Source organism: Schistocerca cancellata, chromosome 1 (genome assembly GCF_023864275.1).
Source record: "Schistocerca cancellata isolate TAMUIC-IGC-003103 chromosome 1, iqSchCanc2.1, whole genome shotgun sequence".
In the NCBI taxonomy this organism is placed as follows: domain Eukaryota; kingdom Metazoa; phylum Arthropoda; class Insecta; order Orthoptera; family Acrididae; genus Schistocerca; species Schistocerca cancellata.
This window is the reverse complement of record NC_064626.1, coordinates 279130805-279148491: the sequence shown is the minus strand read 5'-3', so window position 1 is coordinate 279148491 and position 17687 is coordinate 279130805.

Genomic DNA, 17687 nt, shown 5'->3' with positions numbered 1-17687 from the left:
GAGCAGTCGTCTTTGGTTAATTTGCAGATTACGCTGTCGTATATCGACTAATAAATTCATCATAAGATCAAAACAAACTGCAAAATGATTTAGAAGAAATATCGGAATGGTGGGAAAGTGGCAGTTGACCTTAAATAACGAGAAGTGTGAGGTCATCCACATGATTGCAAAAAGGAACGCGTTAAACTTCGGTTACACAATAAATCAGTCTAATCTAAAATCCGTAAATTCAACTAAATACATAGGTATTACAATTACTAACAATTTAAATTGGAAGGAACACATAGAAAATGTTGTGGGGAAGGCTAACCAAAGACACTTAGAAAATGTAACAGAACTACTAATGAGACTGCCTACACTATGCTTGTCCGTCATCTTTTAGAATACTGTTGCGCAGTGTGGGATCCTTACCAGATAGGACTGACTGAGTACATCGAAAAAGTTCAAAGAACGACAGCACGTTTTGTATTATGGCGAAATATGGGAGAGTGTCACAAAAATGGTACAGGATTTGGGATGGACATCGTTGAAGGAAAGGCGGTTTTCGTTGCGATGGAATCTTCTCACGGAATTCCAATTACCAACTTGCTCCTCCGAATGCAAAAATATTTTGTTGACACCGACTTACATAAGGAGGAACGATCACAAAGATAAAATAAGGGAAATCAGAGCCCGTACGGAAAGATATAGGTCTTCATTCTTTCCGCGCGCTATACAAGATTGTAATAATACACTCCTGGAAATGGAAAAAAGAACACATTGACACCGGTGTGTCAGACCCACCATACTTGCTCCGGACACTGCGAGAGGGCTGTACAAGCAATGATCACACGCACGGCACAGCGGACACACCAGGAACCGCGGTGTTGGCCGTCGAATGGCGCTAGCTGCGCAGCATTTGTGCACCGCCGCCGTCAGTGTCAGCCAGTTTGCCGTGGCATACGGAGCTCCATCGCAGTCTTTAACACTGGTAGCATGCCGCGACAGCGTGGACGTGAACCGTATGTGCAGTTGACGGACTTTGAGCGAGGGCGTATAGTGGGCATGCGGGAGGCCGGGTGGATGTTAGAGATGGGGGATCCGCTCTTGAACTAATTCATAAAGTTCAATCTTTCAAAGGAGTGAACAATCAGTGATTCAGAAAAAAAGAACGGTAGCTCCAAACGTTTCCCACAGCAGAGAGAGAGAGAGAGAGAGAGAGAGAGAGAGAGAGAGAGACGGAGCATATCAGCAGCGCCTCTGCTGGTCACAGCACAGTGCACGCCACACAACACAGCCAGCGCCGGCCTCTGCCCTGCTTCTACCTTGGCTGCCTGCATTGTGCAGTGCCCCATTGGATTTTGTGTTTCACATATGCCGTGGCGTCTCTGTGCGTCGTCTGCCGCGCAGTGTCTGGCGCAGCGTAACTTCGCATCGCACTCTGTCGGCGATCGTTTCAGTCGCACGTCCTGCCCTCTGGGCAGTTGATGCGAGCAACAGGACAGAGAGCCACCTAGCGGATAACATAGAAACTACTTGCAAAAACCCGCTCGCAAGGGAACGAACTATTTGTCTTGGAGCGGGTGAGTTCACCGCTACCCCCTCCCTCGGAACTCGCCCGCTCAACGCTCGCCCCACTGTCTCGACTCTAGCCAGAGCGTCGAGCAAAGCGACTCAGGTGTCACTGTGGTCTCTGCGGTCTCAGCTCACGCAGTAATACAGCTCGCGGCTCGACCTGCTCGACTCAGCGCCTCTGCATCGGAGTTCGTCCCCACTGGATATTGTTCTTCGTAGTAATGCCGCTATGTATATTACATTATTATGTTATGTATACATCATTTATTTTTATTTTATTTTTATTTGTTTAAACTGATTAGATTAGGTTCCTGATGACTCCTCTTACTATAGGATTTTTATTATAGACACTCGAATTTACGCTTTAATTACGAGCGAACCGATAAATGTATCGCAAAATGTGATACACCAATATTTTCCTTGTTTTATTCTGCGTAAGGCTATATGCAGCACTTTCGTTTTACAGTCAAATTTATATTTTTTTTTCTTATTCTGGTACGGATTTTGCGATTTTAGGCGTCTTCGAAAGGAAACGTTCACTTTAAAAATATATGGCTTGCGATGTATTTGTATGAGGTTAATGAAATTTTAATACGTTATAGCCAAATATATTGTTAATGTAAATCTCAAGTTACAACATTTTCCGATCACCCAAAAAACCACGATAGTGCAAAATAAATCAATAATCAAAAACTTTGTCATATCGTGGAAATTTCAATAAACAATACAAAATTCTTACTCATTATCTGTGTTACTTCAAAATAGGATCAAATAAGATCAAAATACAGGTATAGTACTGGAATAAACCAAGTTTAAAGGGCAATGTGCCTTCCATTTATTTTATATTGTAAATGAGTGGTGAGTCATGAAAAAGAGCTAATTCATTTCAGGGAGTGAACAGTTCTGATCCAATCTCTGAAAAGAACAGTTTTGCCCATCTCTAGTGGATGTACCGCCGAATTGCTCAACACGTGGGGCGTGAGGTCTCCACAGTACATCGATGTTGTCGCCAGTGGTCGGCGGAAGGTGCACGTGCCCGTCGACCTGGCACCGGACCGCAGAGACGCACGGATGCACGCCAAGACTGTAGGATCCTACGCAGTGCCGTAGGGGACCGCACCGCCACTTCCCAGCAAATTAGGGACACTGTTGCTCCTGGGGTATCGGCGAGGACCATTCGCAACCGTCTCCATGAAGCTGGGCTACGGTCCCGCACACCGTTAGGCCGTCTTCCGCTCACGCCCCAACATCGTGCAGCCCGCCTCCAGTGGTGACGCGACAGGCGTGAATGGAGGGACGAATGGAGACGTGTCGTCTTCAGCGATGAGAGTCGCTTCTGCCTTGGTGCCAATGATGGTCGTATGCGTGTTTGGCACCGTGCAGGTGAGCGCCACAATCAGGACTGCATACGACCGAGGCACACAGGGCCAACACCCGGCATCATGGTGTGGGGAGCGATCTCCTACACTGGCCGTACACCACTGGTGATCGTCGAGGGGACACTGAATAGTGCACGGTACATCCAAACCGTCATCGAACCCATCGTTCTACCATTCCTAGACCGGCAAGGGAACTTGCTGTTCCAACAGGATAAAGCACGTCCGCATGTATCCCGTGCCACCCAACGTGCTCTAGAAGGTGTAAGTCAACTACCCTGGCCAGCAAGATCTCCGGATCTGTTCCCCATTGAGCATGTTTGGGACTGGATGAAGCGTCGTCTCACGCGGTCTGCACGTCCAGCACGAACGCTGGTCCAACTGAGGCGCCAGGTGGAAATGGCATGACAAGCCGTTCCACAGGACTACATCCAGCATCTCTACGATCGTCTCCATGGGAGAATAGAAGTCTGCATTGCTGCGAAAGGTGGATATACACTGTACTAGTGCCGACATTGTGCATGCTCTGTTGCCTGTGTCTATGTGCCTGTGGTTCTGTCAGTGTGATCATGTGATGTATCTGACCCCAGGAATGTGTCAATAAAGTTTCCCCTTCCTGGGACAATGAATTCACGGTGTTCTTATTTCAATTTCCAGGAGTGTAGATAATTGTGAAGGTGGTTCGATGAACCCTCTTCCAGGCACTGAAATGTGATTTCCAGAGTATCCATGTAGATCTAGATGTAGAAACATCACTGTATGGAAGAATCTAATGAACAAATCGTCTGATTTGGATGTACCATTTCGGCTTATCCCTCACTACTGGTAGGTCGTGCTGCAATTTGCCTTATCTCACTGTATCGTACACTCGTGAGTAAATGAATGTTAATCATTGTGAATAAAGATCTCAAAGACGTCCTTCGATATAAAATCGTCCGATACCAAGATTTTGGTAATTGAGGCAGCTGCGATACCGCTATTGTGCAGCTGAGTACCTGTTGCATTACTTCAAATGAAGAGCTAGCTTAACTATACATCAGTGACTCATCCCTTGGTTGACTGACTATTGGTAACCTTTTCTTCTGATATTAGAACACAATTTTTGTAATATTATCTATTAAAAAATCTTATATTTTGTTGATAAAACTCAAACCATTCCCGATCTTCGCTTCATAAATATCACATATTACATTTTAGTGTCTCATTTGCAACTGTACCTTTTCTCTTCATGAGTAATAAATTATAAATCTCTTTGCCCATTGCACAAGCGTTAAAGTTTCTAACTATGTGATTAAAAATCTCTGCCTTCCTTACTAAATATTTATTTTCTCTAAATCTGTTAAATTCTCCAATCATTTATATTCCTTTTCTTTAGCTAGCGAGCAGTAGATGGAACTGAGTTTATTAATAATTGAAAAACCATACTTTGTTTCTCTGACGTATTGCAGTCAAAAGTTCATGTGTTACGAGGGGGTGTAACTCCATACTGAACGGAAATAATATTAATACAGTAAATTAAAAATAAACCAGTGAGTGCCATGTTAAATGTTAGAGTTTTAGAGGCGACTAAAACTCTAACATTTAATATACGAGACTACAGCCTTGCTTCGGGCTTTGGTCCTATCTTGGGAACTAATCTTCTCGCATCTTTTCTTTTGGACTGTATGAGACAGCTGCATCTGCTCAGTTACATTGTTGCTTAGTAAATACTTCAACCCCTAATACGACCAAAATTAAAGTTGCAAATCTGACTCGCAATGCTACTATCTCACACATTGCAGACAAATCCCGAACAATACAAAAAAAGTTTCGACTCAAGTAACCTTCAGCGAGCCAGATAGATACACTAGTACTAAGTGTGGAATAGATGTACTGTGACCACACAAAACTACATTCGTCCGGCCATAACTGTAGGCTTCTAGCCTGTACTGGGAGAAGACTCATCAAACTACAACGTAAGAAATTTTAGTTCACTTTGTTTCATAAATGAGAGAAAGATTTACTGAACTTGACACACTTCTATGCCACAGGAGCACTAAATAATTGACATTTGTCATTGTTTATGAAAGCATCACATGGTGCACAGATTTTCAAACTGTTTTCTTGTGGTACAGCATTCAACCTTGCCTTAAGTACAAGTTCAGAAAGTTTAAAAACTCTTTGGTCCTACACAGTTACGTGGACTGCCTCAAATGAAGTCACGAACTGGGCTGAACTCTTGCGTACTCGACACTATGTTGACCTCACCCTGAGGACGCTGCCATGCTGAGAGGAACACGTGGTCTTCTGGGGCATCTGTCATTAGTGGTAGCAAGTTTCAGCGATTTCTCGGAAGTGTCTTTGGCATCGATTCGACTTTGAAGTGACACTGCGGTCTCTGGACGACACCACAAGTTAGATCTCTGATCCAAACTACCCACCACAAATCAAACCAAATCAATCCCTTCTAGAACATCCAAGCTCAACAGGGGTTGCAATACTTCCGATATTGCTAAGTTAAATGTAACTGAAGTGCTAAAAACATTCTGCAGCCAAGATCGAATAGAACCGGTTTCGACAGACTTTGCTGTCATGCTCATGTCTTAAAAGATTTTATGTTATGAAACGTATACATTTTAACGTGGAACTCACGCCATGATGTTTTTATCAAGTTAAACAGATTGCTCCTTTTGTCTCCTCAAAATGAGGTGACGGCAATCTCATTGAATTACTCTCAGACTTAACCTTCAATAGACTCAGATCGCGGCAAATCCCGACAATTTCATTTCCCATGTACAGCAACACACGTAATATCACGGAAAATCCTTTATACCATAAATTATATATATACAGGGTGGTCCATTGACTGACCGGGCAAAATATCTCACGAAATACGCATCAAACGAAAAAACTACGAAATTCGTCTAGCTTGAAGGGGAAAACCAGATGGCGCCATCGTTGGCCCTCTACATGGCGCTGCCATAGGTCAAACGGATATCAACTGCGTTTTTTTTAAAAATAGGAACCCCCATTTTTTATTACATATCTATGTGCTACGTAAAGAAATATGAATGTTTTAGAAAGAAATATGAATGTTTTAGTTGGACCACTTTTTTTTGCTTTGTGATAGATGGCGCTGTAATAGTCACAAACGTATAAGTACGTGGTATCACCCAACATTCCGTCACTGCGGACGGTATTTGCTTCATGATACATTACCCTTGTTAAAATGGACCGTTTACCAATTGTGGAAATGGTCGATATCGTGTTGATGTATGGTTATTGTGATCAAAATGCCCAACGGGCGTGTGCTATGTATGCTGCTCGGTATCCTGGACGACATCATCCAAGGGTTCGGACCGTTTGCCGGATAGTTACGTTATTTAAGGAAACAGGAAGTGTTCAGCCACATGTGAAACGTCAACCACGACCTGCAACAAATGATGATGCCCAAGTAGGTGTTTTAGCTGCTGTCGCGGCATGGCGACGACTTTGATCGTCGTATATAGTTCTCCCACTGGACACAAGAGAAATGATGACAGATTTTTTGCACGCGTTCTATTTAGTGACGAAGCGTCATTCACCAACAGCGGTAACGTAAACCGGCATAATATGCACTATTGGGCAACGGAAAATCCTCGATGGATGCGACAAATGGAACATCAGCGACCTTGGCGAGTTAATGTATGGTGCGGCATTATGGGAGGAATGATAATTGGTCCCCATTTTATCGATGGCAATCTAAATGGTGCAATGTATGCTGATTTACTACGTAATGTTCTAAGATATTACCACAGGATGTTCCACTGCATGACTGAATGACGATGTACTTCCAACATGATGGATGTCCGGAGCATAGCTCGCGTGCGGTTGAAGCGGTATTGAATAGCATATTTCATGACAGGTGGATTGGTCGTCGAAGCACCATACCACGGTCCGCACGTTCACGGTATCTGACGTCCCCGGATTTCTTTCTGTGGGGAAAGTTAAAGGATATTTGCTATTGTGATCCACCGATAACGCCTGACAACATGCGTCAGCGCATTGTCAATGAATGTGCGAACAATACGGAAGGCGCACTACTCGCTTTTGAGAGGAATGTCGTTAGGCGTATTGCCAAATGCATTGAGGTTGACGGACATCACTCTGAGCATTTATTGCGTTAATGTGGTATTTACAGGTAATCACGCTATAACAGCAAGCTTTCTCAGAAATTATAAGTTCACAAAGGTACATGTATCACATTAGAACAACCGAAATAAAATGTTCAAACGTACCTACGTTTGTATTTTAATTTAAAAAACCTACCTGTTAGCAACTGTTCATCTAAAATTGTGAGCCATATGTTTGTGACTATTACAGCGCCATCTGTCACAAAGCGAAAAATGTGGTCCAACTGAAACATTCATATTTTTTTACGTACTACACGAATTTGTAATAAAAAATCGGGTTCCTATTTTAAAAAATGCAGTTGATATCCGTTCGATCTATGGCAGCGCCATCTAGCGGGCCAACCACAGCGTCATCTGGTTTCCCCCCTCAAGCTAGACAAGATTTCTTCTTTGTAGTTTTTTCGTTTGATGATTATTTCGTGAGATATTTGGCCCGGTCACGATCAATTGATCACCCTATATATATGGTGTCCCATTTATCTTGACCACCCTAAATAACTGTTTGTCCAGATGTAAATTACAACATGTTTCAAGCATTCTTTAGGCGTCGTGGGGACATCAATCAGCATGATTTCCTTCGTTGTACTTTTGCTTTTTATAAAGATATGAAGAGCGGTATGACTTTTTTAAATGGCACCCAGTATTTTTTATCCGGTAATTCATTTCCTCTCATATAGACCTATTCAAAAATATATCACAGTGTACCACTCAGTGAAACACAACATTGCTTTTGAGCATGGGATCACAAACTCGTCCATTTGCTGGAGTTGTCAGAAAAAAATGAAATACAAGTAAAAACATAACACAAAATGGACTTTGACTCTCCTCGACCCTTGCCTCGGTATAAAAAATTCATAGCTTTCCAATGGTGACCCTGGACATCGATACACCGGTGCACCCGTTGAATGAAAGAACTGTTTACTGCTTCCAGTGCTGCCTACTGAAAAGCAAGCACGATACTTTCCTGCATGTCCTCTGGAGTTGTTGGAATATTGCGTTAGACAATGTCTTTAATGCATCCCCAAAGAAAAGAGTCCAGAGGACTTAAATCAGGAGACCTAGGAGGCCAAGTAACTGTTCCTCATCGACCAATCCATCCGACAGGATACCTTTGTTCAGAACACGACGTGCACGCAAGGCATTATGTGCTGGACATGCATACGCTGTACAGTTCAGACTACCATTGATGAAGTAAGGGCCTATAACTGTAGTAGCAAGCATCGCACACCAGACGTTAACTCTCCAATGACGCTCATGTTCCATCTATCTAAGACATCGTGGGTTGTCGCTGGACCAATAATAATGCATGTTCCTTGTATTTACCTGTCCTTTGTTTTGAGAAGGAATATTCATCGGTCGGTAAATAGAACATCGGAGAAGAAGTTCGGGTTGACGAGGAGTTGCTACTGTGCCCACTGGCAGAACTGAGAACGATTATGGAAATCATTCCCACGAAATTCTTGATGTAGGTGTACATGGTAAGGATGAAACCAGTAACGTGTAAGAATACGATGTACATTGGTTTTAAGAATGCTAGCCTCATGTTTAAGCTGTCATGTGCTCACATGTGAATTCATAGCAACGGAAGCGAGAACAGCAACTTCGGCAGCTTCTTCTGTACGAATGCTACGACGATCGCGTTGTCATGAGTTGAAACTTCCCGTTTCCTGAAGTGTCTCAACAAGACGATAAACATCCATCGGGAAGGTGGCTTCTTGTCAGGATATCGCTCTCTGTACAGTTCCGCTACAGTCTGGAACCGCGCTGCTGCTACGCTCGCAGGTTCGAATCCTGCCTCGGGCATCGATATGTGTGATGTCCTTAGGTTAGTTAGGTTTATGTAGTTCTAAGTGTAGGGGACTAATGACCTCATATGTTAAGTTCCATAGTGCTTAGAGCCATTTGAACCATTTTGTTCAGTTCCGCTGCCTGCGCAGCATTTCGCCTACCATCATCAACAACAACAACAACAACAACAATAGCAGAAACGTTATGCCGATGCAGTTTCTAGCAAGGACAGTCTTTACTCTATGCCTACTCTACACAATAATATTTAAAACGGCTAAACTACTGTACTAAATGTACCCGTACATAAGAAAACAGTATTGCAATTACTGTTCTGCTAACTTACATTCCCCAAACATGAGTAGCATTTCTACCCTCTCTTCGTTGGTGCTCACACAGCTCTTACAACACTTCAACTGACGATGATTTACGAAATGACGGGTGTGCATTCTACTTATATTTACATTTGTCCTCTGTCAACGCCAGCAGTTGGATGTGTTCCAATACCCCGAGTACCTGCACTATGTGCTGGGAGCGTCAACGTCAATGTTGTGTTATGTAATTAATAACGATGAGCTTCAGTGAATGGTACACTGTAATACATGTTTTAGTAGATCTTTAGGACAGGAAATGAATTACCGAATAAAAAATACAGGGTTCCATTTAAAAATGTCATACCGATGTTCATATCTTTGTTCAAAAATGGTTCAAATGGCTCTGAGCACTATGGGACTTAACATCTGAGGTCATCAGTCCCCTAGAACTTAGAACTACTTAAACCTAACTAACCTAAGGACATCACACACATCCACGCCCGAGGCAGGATTCGAACCTGCGACCGTAGCAGTCGCGCGGTTCCGGACTGCAGCGCCTAAACCGCGTGGCCACCGCGGTCGGCTCATATCTTTGTAAAAAAACAAAGCTACAACGAAGGCAATCACGCTGATTGATGTCCCTCTGATGGCTAAAGAACATATTTTGCTTGAAACATTTGAAATTTTCATCTAGACAAACAGTTATTTTGTGTGGTCAAGATAGTGTGTGTGTGTGTGTGTGTTTGAAGTTTAAGGGCGCTAAACAGCGGTGTCATCAGCGCCCTGGTCTAGATAAATGGGACACACTTTATACAGGGTGTTACAAAAAGATACGACCAAACCTTCACGAAACATTCCTCACGCACAAATAAAGAAAAGATGTTATGTGGACATGTGTCCGGAAACGCTTAATTTCCATGTTAGAGCTCATTTTAGTTTCGTCAGTATGTATTGTACTTCCTCGATTCACCGCCAGTTGGCCCAATTGAAGGAAGGTAATGTTGACTTCGGTGCTTGTGTTGACATGCGACTCATTGCTCTACAGTACTAGCATCAAGCACATCAGTACATAGCATCAACAGGTTAGTGTTAATCACGAACGTGGTTTTGCAGTCAGTGCAATGTTTACAATTGCGGAGTTGGCAGATGGCCATTTGATGTATGAATTAGCACGGGGCAATAGCCGTGGCGCGGTGCGTTTGTATCGAGACAGATTTCCAGAACGAAGGTGTCCCGACAGGAAGACGTTCGATGCAATTGATCGGCGTCTTAGGGAGCACGGAACATTCCAGCCTATGCCTCGCGACTGGGGAAGACCTAGAAGGACGAGTCAATTCTTCGTGCAGTTGACGATAACCCTAATGTCAGCGTCATAGAAGTTGCTGCTGTACAAGGTAACGTTGACCACGTCGCTGTATGGAGAGTGCTACGGGAAAACCAGTTGTTTCCGTACCATGTACAGCGTGTGTAGGCACTATCAGCAGCTGATTGGCCCCCACGGGTACACTTCTGCGAATGGTTCATCCAACAATGTGTCAATCATCATTTCAGTGCAAAAGTTCTCTTTACGAATGAGGCTTCATTCCAAAGTGATCAAATTGTAAATTTTCACAATCAACATGTGTGGGTTGACGAGAATCCGCACGCAATTGTGCAATCACGTCATCAACACAGATTTTCTGTGAACGTTTGGTCAGGCATTGTTGGTGATGTCTTAATTGGGCCCCATGTTCTTCCACCTACGCTCAATGGAGCACGTTATCATGATTTCATACGGGATACTCTACCTGTGCTGCTACAACATGTGCCTTTACAAGTACGACACAGCATGTGGTTCATGCACGATGGAGCTCCTGCACATTTCAGTCGAAGTGTTCGTACGCTTCTCAACAACAGATTCGGTGCCCGATGGATTGGTAGTGGCGGGCCAATTCCATGGTCTCCACGCTCTCCTCACCTCAACCCTCTTGGCTTTCATTTATGGGGACATTTGAAAGCTCTTGTCTACGCAACCCCGGTACCAAATGTAGAGACTCTTCGTGCTCGTATTGTGGACGGCTGTGATGCAATACGCCATTCTCCAGGGCTGCATCAGCGCATCAGGGATTCCATGCGACGGAGGGTGGATGCATGTATCCTCGCTAACGGAGGACATTTTGAACATTTCCTGTAACAAAGTGTTTGAAGTCACGCTGGTACGTTCTGTTGCTGTGTGGGATTTGAAGAGAAGTTAAAAATGAGCTCTAACGTGGAAAGTAAGCGTTTCCGGACACATGTTCACATAACATGTTTTCTTTCATTACGTGTGAGGAATGTTTCCTGAAAGTTTGGCCGTACCTTTTTGGAACACCCTGTATACTGACAATCTGCAACTTCCCAAAGATCATAGGCGCGCTGTGATACATCTTGCGTCCAACTTCCAACCGGCCACTACTTCTTCCGAACAAGTGATACGGATGTTACTCTTCGCTCGACTCAAAACCATACTGACTATACACCTCACGTTATTATCTGATTAAGAGCTGTTTACCAAGAAGATGAACAGCCTTCCCCCTCCATCCTCACAATCACATTATTATTCTTTGCCGCCGCCGCTGGTGCTGGCGTGGACATCTGCTACGAAAAAAATGTCTGTGAGCACTATGGGACTTAACATCAGAGGTCGTCAGTCCCCTAGAACTTAGAACTACTTAAACATAACTAACATAAGGACATAGCTCACATCCATGCCCTAGGCAGGATTCGAACCTGCGACCGTAGCGGGCGCACGGTTCCAGACTGAAGCACCCAGAACCGCTCTGTCACAGCGGCCGGCTCTGCAAAGCCGTTTATCGAGTGCGATCCTGCGCTTTTGGCTTCTGCTTTGCCGTAAACCTACTTCTCAACACCGTACGGCTGCATTAAGTTTCTTCCACTACTACAACTGTGGAAGCAAACAAATATAAAAAACACACAACACATGCATTTACATTTGACGCATCTGTTAGGATTTCCTTTAGCCACAGTTGGCTGCCACTGCGGTTGAGGCTACAAAATCTAAGACAAAATTTCACCTTGAATATTTTGAAGTCTTACAGCCTCGGCGGAAACTTCGTTCAGAGCGGTCGTCACGGCAGCTAGCATCGCCTCATTACCGTCGTCCCTTGACGATAGTCTTCGTCTTAAGAATCAAAAAGAAGTCTCTTGGATCCAAGTCGGTGTTTCAAGGAAGATAGATTAACAGTTACAAGTTGTGCCTCACTAGGAAAACACATACGTGAAGAGCGTTGTGGCTGAAAGCACTATAAAAAATTGGAGTTCCGCGCGTGAAGGGTCTCTTCCTCCGTCTTTCCAAGACACCTACACTTTCACTTCTGACTTTCTCTTTCTTTCCTTCTCTTGTTTGGCGGACGCCGGGTTCTGAAATTTGACGTTTTGTCTCCGATTGGTACTCAGATCAGCATGTTTCATTCCGGGTGATAACATGGTATACAAAATTAGCTTAAATTAGTAAGTTCCAAGAATTTTTCTGCGACTGTCAGTCCATTAATGTTTTGTTCGTCCATCAACAGTGTGCAGACCAGCTTGGACCACACCTTTCACCTTTTAAGATTTGTCTTGGTTGTGAGCACAGAGTAAACATGGAGGTTCAATGACTCCAGTCATTCTAAAACTTATTCAACTGTCGGAATGTATCAAACTACACACGAAAGTCACATTATCGTCGCGAGGCTTGTTCATGCCTGTCCAGAGCAGGATTACCTGTCACTTCTTCCCGATCAAAAAAAATGGTTCAAAGGGCTCGGATCACTATGGGACTTAACATCTTAGGTCACCAGTCCCCTAGAACTTAGAACTACTTAAACCTAACTAACCTAAGGACATCACACACATCCATGCCCGAGGCAGGATTCGAACCTGCGACCGTAGCATCTTCCCGATCATCTTAAACAATTTCAGCCAAGGTCCTCTTAGGTTTTGTGGATCAACTAATTGGCATTAGTATAACTTTTGCCGAATCTACGTTACAATTTGATAGCGTAACGTTATTTGACCGTTTACTCCATCGTGTGTCGTGCCATGGGCTTTGAAAATAATTTCATAAAATCAACGGTACTGAAGAAATCACTCTGGAAATTACACAGTAAAACGCAGGTTCCCTACCCCCCGCCTCCCTCCACCCCTCCCTCGGCCACAAGATCCCGCCCCTGCTCCGTCTCTCCGCGTTTCGACGAAGTGGTTCGACAGCGCTTCTACGTACCGTCACGTGTCAACAAAATACTATATAACCACAGCCTCTTCAACCGCTCACTCGACTGGGAAGTAACACAGGTCTCACTAACACGCAAAAAAGAAAACAAAAGTATTCTTTTAAATTATACAACCATCATTGATATCAATTTACAGCACATATATGAAACATAGGCTAACTTCCATTATGAATTACGTCGAAGGAAGCGATCTATTGATACCTAAACAGAATCTGTCCAGATAATATCCGTATTGTGGAAGACAAGTTGCCTTTACTTACACGAAATAATGAATGGTATCGACATGGAATTTCAAGCTGACTCCATATTTCTTAATTTCCGGAATACCTTCGTACTTCACAAGTAGCTATTAATCGTAATCAGTGTCTACGTCTCACCTGTGCTACTGGATTCTCGATTTCCCTTCAGAATCGTCTCAGATCGTAATAACTGACGTGAAGTTGTCTAGTGAAACAGAAGTTATGTCTGGGGTTCCAGAAAGTAGCGTTATAGGCCATCTGCTGCTCTCAGTATAAACTGCCGGTAGAAAAATTAGTACACTTGGAAAGGCACTGCAGTTCTAGCAGTAGTGGACACCAGGACATCCTGAGGAAGATCCCAGATGAGGGGTGGAAACGTCGATCATTCGAGAAGAAACATGACGCGGCCTAATACCCCAGAAGATTTTAACTGCTGTGACAACGGCCACGAAAGCCTGCAGACTTACATAAGGATCATGTTGTTTATAGTAACATTTATTTAAACTGCAGATGGTAAACTTTTCCACATATGAAGTCTTCACGGGTTGTCAGCCGAGTAGCGTCGTCGTCTCGTAGCAACGTTTCGATTTAATGCATCATCTTCAGGGCGAAGTGTTGGGGTATCGCTGTCGCTAAAATGACGCGCCTTGTCCTTGGCCCGATTCATAGGAGTTTAAACTTGACTAAGCTATTCCTTCTAAATTCTTCGCTGTTTGGGATGTTTTGCCTCTGGTTCTGGATGTGCCTCTGGTTATATGTAAAAGAATGAATTATCGGCCAGATGTCTCTGGCGGCTTCTTATTTTTCTTCTTCTTCTAGTGGTTTCCAGGCTCTCTGAACTATATTTTGTTCAGACGGCAGATGTCCACTGGTGGCGTCTGCTGTTTGATGTACAGGACGACTTGTTCCGTCATGTACTTGCAGTCGTCGTCGGTGAAGATCGGGGAGCCGTTTATCAACTCCAGATCTGCACGCCGGACGAGTTCCGTCCCGTTGACCCTCTGGTTTAGGGGTTCACACCCTCAGTGGAAGGAATACGGTTTGTGGGGTAGAGGAGGGATATAGGTTACCGTGAATGGATAGGGATTACCATCGTGGGGATAGCTGCCGTCGCGCAGGGAGTCTGCAATCTTGGTGAGTACCTCCCTCACACAGTTCTTGTTGGGGAGGGGTAGGCACTTAAATTACGGCTCGTAGTCGTATCCCTTGGTCTCCATAGGCGTCTCCTCTGCCATCTTCGTGCCTGCAGAGACAGAAGGGGCGGACGTTTCCAGGGGGGGGGGGCGTCTTCTTGTTTCGGCGGGTGTCTCCGACTCCATAACCACCTCCCTAGCAGCCTGCGTTGCCGCATCGACCAAGGAGACGATCGTTCGCGTTTCCGCGTCTACCGCCTTACTGGTGGGGGTCGGCGCCTCCTCAGGTGTCGTACGAGATGCGAGCTGCAGGGCTATCCTCAGTTGTGTCACCTCGCGACGCATGTCGTTGAGTTCCGCCTTCAGGGTCGCCCTCTCTTCCGCCTTGGCGGATTTGAGTGCGGCAATGGCGTCCTCGCTGGCTTTCCGCAACGTTTCGCGAAACACGCTCTCGTCGTCTTTGTTGTGGCGCGGCCCGCTTCCCCTGCTTGGGTTGGAGGGTAGGATGTCAACCTTTTCTTCGCGGTGCACTTTTCATGTGTGGTAACCCCTTTCTGCCACTTTCATGACTTCAGGTAGTCGCAGCTGCGCGAGTTTGCGGCGTGCGCGCCGCTGCAATTTACGCACGTAGCCGCTGTACCTCTTGGTTTGTCGCAGTTGCGCGTGTCGTGCGGTTTCCCACACTTCACACACGTCACCGCGCCGTCGCAGGTCCCGGCTATGTGTCCCAACTTCTGACACTTACAGCACTGTAATTGTGCAACGGTCTTCCGCTTCTTCTTCTTGTTGCCGCAACCGTTGCTCCCGACTGCCTTTAGCAGGAGCTCGACGGTGGCAGTAATCTTGCCTCTTCCTCCATTCCTACGTCCGGACATGGCGATGGGCTAGTGGCGGTGGCGTAGGCGAGCGACGGTAACGAAGTGAACCGGAGCGAGTCGAGCAGCGGATTGCGTGCAAGTGTGTCGGTACATCGAGTAAAGCCAGGGAGTCTTCTATTGGTACTCGTGTGAATAACATTTTCCAGCCGCATGCCCTGTAATACCTTCACTAACTCAGCCGAGTTTTTCACATTGTGTGGACCGTAACCCACCAACGGTTTTGGCATCTGTGATAAATACTTAGTAATACCATATGTCGGCGAGTTATTAATGAACATCTACTAGTCAGCCTCGATGTGATATCCTTATTCACACGAGTACGAAAAGAAGACTCCCTGGCTTTACTCACAGAACAATTTGAGGAGGATATCATCAAGCTCTTTCGCCATGTGCTAACCACCACCTATTTCAGATGTGGTGGGAAGTTCTACGAAAGGATAGATAGTGTAGCTTTGGGCTTCCCCCTAGCACCAGGCACTGCCGACCTATACATGGAGCACTTCTAAAAGCTAGCACTGGACATTGCTAAACACAAGCCAAAAGCCTTCTACAGATACGTTGACGATACTTTTGTAGTTTGGCCACATGGCAGGGACGAACTGCTAGAGTTCCATCAACACCTCATTGGTATACATGGAAATATCAAATTTACCATGGAGACAGAAAAGAACAGAACCTTACCCTTTCTGGATATCCTGATCACATGGACGGCACGCTGGGACACGCAAAGTAACGAAAGGAAACACACACGGACCTCTATCTTAATGCCAACAGCTGCCACCACCCTGCGCAACGCAATTCTGTACTCAACACCTTAGTGCACAGTGCCAGCTGCGATAAGGTAAGTTTGCCAGGAGAATTGCAACACCTCAAGGACACCTTCAAGAAAAATGGATACAGTGAGACACAAATAAGGAAAGCTCTGAAACCGACCACAAGAAGAGAGAAGAGAGACCTGATGAAGGCGAAGCCATGGGCTGTGCGTTCTTGCCATACACGGGTCCTCCAATGGCCAAGATCGCGAGAATTCTCAAGAAACATTAAGTGAAGACTGATTGCCGCGCAGCGGAAAAAATCAAAGACTTTCTCGGTTCATCCAAGGATCCACTACGTCTGACGGCACCTGGTGTGTACAAGATCGGATGCGAATCTAGGATGCAATATATAGGACAGACGCAGCGTTGCATCTCACAGCGCCTCATTGATCACATGAGGCATGTAGCTTGGGTCAGACCACCAAATCTGCTGTGGTGGAACATAGTACTGTCGAGAAGCACACCTTCGATTTTGTGAACAAAAAAAAAATGCTATACAAACGGATTTTGGGACTCAGTAATAAAAGGGCCCACAGAAATACGGTTACACAACAACCTAGTCAACCGCGACAGTGGCTATCATCTCAGCACAGTCAGGGAGGCTGCAATCAGAAAAATCAGAGAAGAACGTTCCGTTCGACCAAGGGACACGGACGGAGCAGACAGAGACGGACGCCGGGACACGAATCCCGCACACCACGCGACATTGAGGCAACTTTTGTGCACCGTGGACACCAGGAGTGAACAACGGCTGTGGAGGTGTATATGGGCGAACAGACGTGCAATTAGTCAGCAACTGTCGCCCCAGTGTTTCTTCAACTAGCGCTCAGCAAACGTTTCAGTCAGTCTATGGACCTCTGCAACAGGTGCCTGGCTAATCCACCCTTTCTCAGTGCTGTACATCGGCGACGATGGCTGGGATTTTCAATCCAACATCGCAATTGGACGTCCACTGAGTGGAGATAGATGGCCTTTTGGGATACATTGGGTTTTCCCCTACATGAGACTGAAAGCAATCACTTGTTGAAAGGGTCCAGCCAGATGTGGGAGCGTTATGGTCGGGGGTAGGATTTCGTGGAATTCCTGGGGTTGAGCTCGAGATTTTGGAGGCACAATAAATCTAAACAGCTCCATCTTTATCGATATGCACCATGACAACACCTACATTAAGTTGTTTTCCCTCAGCACGATG